Below are 4,859 nucleotides of genomic sequence, written 5' to 3' on the forward strand. Positions count from 1 at the left end.
TCCTCGCTCGCGACGTCGACATTGCTCGAAAGTCGAATCAACAACGATTCGAAACGAAGAAGTTTCTCGAGCAATCTCGACGACCGCACGAATTGACGTTCCAATTCTGAACAGTTATGATAACATTATTTCATAAAAGACTTCATCCTATTTCTTATTTTTAGATATAACAAGTTATTTATACAATCATTACTCACCGAAAATGTTGTTTAAATACAGTTCTGGAATAGTTCGGTATTACTCTTTCGACATAGTCACTCAATTTTTCGGAAATCACCATTTCTCCATGCGTAGTGTCAATCATTAATACAGCATATAATAATTCTTCTTCATTGAGACCATTTTCATTTTCACTGTCTTCATTTTCGCTACTATCGCTAGAACTACCGATACTCATAATTTCATTATTTCTCAACACGAAGCTTACGCTTAACAATTTGATAATGTCGACGTCCATATTTGAATAATTTCGAATCATACTGGACATGTGTTCGCATCAAATGCATGAAACCGTTCCATTTCTAAGCGCGCATAAAGCGCATTGATGAAACGGAACGATATACATGTGCGCAGCGCATTGACTGCTACATATGCGTTCGATGCGTGAAACGGAACGCACCCAGAGTGTACAAGTAAAAAGTAAGTAATTGTCTTTTATTCTTCCGTAATTATAGTTTTCGTGTACAGTTTCTCCGCGCATAATATTCTTCTTTTCTGCTTTTTTTAAACGGAATAATATTAATGGATAGAAAATTTGTTGAGTATCCTAACCTATTTTACTACATTAATGTATTCAATATTTCGTTGGCTTTTCGATATTTCTTAATTTTAGCTGATTCTACAATGAGTCGGTAGTCGGAAATCTTAATGTTTGATCAGTCTTAACCTAAATAGGTGATTACAATTTTTCGTATCTACAAATTGTTAATTACGCAGCAAGTCGTTTAGCTCGACTAATGAGAATGAATAAACTCGAATTTAGCGAGGTGATCTCGATTGATCACGGCTCGATTGGACACCATCAATCACAGCGACCGGTGCTTAGGAGCTTTGTAGTTTCAAGCGTTGTAAATGGCTCGTGTCCAATTGAGCCGTGCCCAACTGGGTGCCACTCAATTTAGCCAGTCTTAAGAAAATCGGTAGTCTTAATCGTATAAATTGGCTGTTAATCAACTGCACCAATTCACCGATAAGACTTAGAACTATATCGACTATCGACTTATTGTAGAATCAGCATTTTGGAATAACATTACAATTTTTATTTTTTTTAAACACGTAATAAAAACAATTTATTACATTCAATAGCACTCCACAGTACAAACTAGATCTATTGTACTAGAATTCTATTGCATGAGATCAATTTGTTATTACATTTTTACAAAAAATAATAAGACAAAAATTGCAATGTAATTCCAACAAAATTTAGAAATATATATTGAATGCACCAAGAAAATAATGAATATGTTATTTTTATATAAATATTTCTTTCACATTTTTCATTTATGTTTTCTTTCAAACTTTATTATATTAACAATTATAAAAACTAGATATTTTTTCTTCTTTTAAAAAAAATGAGAAAGTTTGTAGGTTTTTTTATAAAATAATACAGATGAAATTTATTTACCTAATTCTATTTCATATAATCATTACAATATAATGTTTGTAGTCTCGCAATGTCAGAAAATACAAGAAATAGAAAATTAGTGAGCCAACTCTCAAAGAGGTATTTTCGTTATCGAATGAAGAAAATGACAAATTCTCAATATTCTGAGGAAAATAATAAGAGAGCTAGATATTATCACTTCCATTATTGCCTTCTTGAGGCAATAATGGAAGTGATAATAGGAGAGATGATGAAAGTCATGAAAATAATGATCACATTAATGGAAGTGATAATAGGAAAGATGATGAAAGTCATGAAGATAATGATCACAATAATGCACTACACTATAAGTACGATGATAGTAAACAAAATGATGAGGAACTTAATATTGACGACAGTATTAACCTTTGTAATATTCAGAGTCACGTAAATAACGATATCAACATTTGCGAGGTAGAAAATAATGAAATAGAAGATGATTTTACTACATCTCTCACATTTTGCTACATGGTGTAAAACTTTAAATGTACCTATCACACACGTTAATGCAGTGCTGCTCAAAGATATAAGGAAACATAAATGTTTTAAAAGTGTGTTTCCTTCAGATGTCCGTACTCTCTTAGGTACACCTCGATCCACTCCACTTAAAATTGTGAACCTCCTGGTGAATATTATCACCATGGACTTGTAAATGAATTAGTTCGTGTATTATCAAAATATGATATGCAAAACGTTGATTTAACTTTAAATATTGATGGCTTGCCATTATCAAAATCTTCAGGCAAACAACTTTGGCCAATTTTAATAAGTGTTGCAGGAGTACAAGATGTAATGATGGTAGGAGCTTATTGTGGATATAAAAAACCAGATGACATAAATTTGTTCTTAGAGAATTTTATTAGTGAAGTTATATATCTTATTAATAATGGTTTAGAAATAAAAGGTATATTTGTACCTGTGAAACTCCAATGCATAAGTGCAGATACTCCTGCAAAATCTTTTCTACTTTCTTCAAAAGGCCATGACTTGATATGACAGTTGTTTAAAGTGTTCCATACATGGCAAATATGTAAAAAACAGAGTGTGCTTTCCTGGCATAAGTGCTCATTTGAAAACTGCTACTGACTTTCAAAACAATGATAATATTCTGCAATTTGTTCCATATCTAGATTTGGTTTCTGATGTTGTTTTGGATTATATGCATGTTATTTGTTTAGGAGTTACTAAAAAGTTACTTAATTTATGGACGAGTGGAAATAGTTATTATAAACTTGGTCAGGAAAGTAAACGAAAAATCTCAGACAGATTGGAAAATTTAATAAATATATGTATAAGTATCGAATTTCCTCGTAAACCAAGATCATTGCAAGACTTAAAATATTACAAAGCAACCGAATTCAGACAATTGCTTCTATGTACAGGACCCATAGCTTTTCAAGGATTTTTTGATAATGACATATATTTAAATTTTTTAATTTTACATGTATCTATACGAATTTTGTGTATGGAAGATGCCAGCGAAGAAATGATTAATTATGCTGATGAATTACTGAAAAATTTCAATAAAACATTCACTATACTATATGGTGAAGAAAATGTATCTTTTAACGTACATGCTCTTCTGCATTTAGCAAATGACGTACACAAACATGGGCCACTTGATTACTTTTCAGTTTTTCGTTTTGAAAATTTTCTTCAAAAAATTAAAAATCTCATACGTAAACCTCAAGACACATTATCCCAATTACATCGTCGATATATAGAAATGCATAATTGGATAGATGTCAGCAAACAATATGTAAAAAAATGAAATTGCCGTTTTGAAAGAATCTCTTCATGAAGACGGTCCTCTTTTGCCCAATTGTACTGGCCCACAATATAGCAAAATCTTAGGATTTGACTTTACTTTAATAGCTGGAGACAGAAGAGACAATGGCTTTTTGAGCTATGACGGAAATATAATTGTACTTAAAAATATATCCTTTGATAGAACAACTTATTCTTTAGTCCTAATAGAACAATACTTCACTGTCGTTAAAGATTTTTATACTCTTCCTTGGAAATCGCAACTTGTCGGCATTTATCTTGGATCTAAACTTTCTGATCTAAGGCATTTAATGGCCATTTAATGGAACTATTAAAAAGAAATGTTTAAGAGTACTGTGGAAAAGAAACAAAAATGTTATCATATCTCTATTACACTCTTATGAATAAAAAAGTTCTCTTTACACATAACAACTTATATAATAATATGTATCTAAAATAATAATACAAATTAAAGATACTAAAATTTTAGGGTATGTTATATACATCGTATTTCCTTTTTTCAATATTCATTAAAAAATTTTTTTAATGTTTTATATATTCATTTTTTAGGTTATTATAACGACAGATATATTTGTGACAATAGGCAAAGGATTGTTTTATGTTATTGAATTCTTTGATGGAATCCAGATCATTCCGGATAACTGGGTTATTCAAGATGAAGCCTTAGTATATTGGCCCAAAGTAAAGTCAGATAGAGAATATGACATTATGGCCCATGGTGTAATAACTTATGAATCATAATGTTATGAATCATAATGTCGTATTCAAATTTCGCGGTTGCATTTGGACCCAAATATGATTGGTTGTTCTATTATGCCACCGCCATTATTAGTAATAAGACAAGGGCCGGTATTCATAGTCGATTCTTATTTCAAGACCGTCTTAAGTAATGTCTTAAGACGCTAATGCAGCTCTCTGATTGGTTCGTGACTTCTTGAATACGTTCTTAAGATGGTCTTGAATATAAGTTCTGACTATGAATACCGGCCCTTGTCTTATTACTAATAATGGCGGTGGCATAATAGAACAACCAATCATATTTGGGTCCAAATGCAACCGCGAAATTTGAATACGACATTATGAATTTAATGATATAAATAACATAAAATCATAAAATCACGATTTTCAATAAAGTACAACATAAATAAACCTGAAACAATAAAAATTGAATAAAAAATTACCCCGCAAATCGCCGGTTCGCGTAACGTAACACGGTAGTGTCGCTGCTCTTGGTCTTAGCGTTGAGACACTACCGTCTCTAGCCTTTACTAATTCTGGCAATAAGAAAAAGGGAGGGCTCCGATTGCACACATGTATCGCTGATTGGCCAATTTAAAAATAAAATAATCTCATTGGCAAAACAGTAAAAAATTACTAGGCACCAGTTGATATGAGTGGTGTGTACAATCAGAACTGTAGACAAACGGGA

Source organism: Trachymyrmex cornetzi, unplaced genomic scaffold (assembly GCF_001594075.2).
Source record: "Trachymyrmex cornetzi isolate Tcor2-1 unplaced genomic scaffold, Tcor1.1 scaffold1999, whole genome shotgun sequence".
Taxonomy (NCBI): domain Eukaryota; kingdom Metazoa; phylum Arthropoda; class Insecta; order Hymenoptera; family Formicidae; genus Trachymyrmex; species Trachymyrmex cornetzi.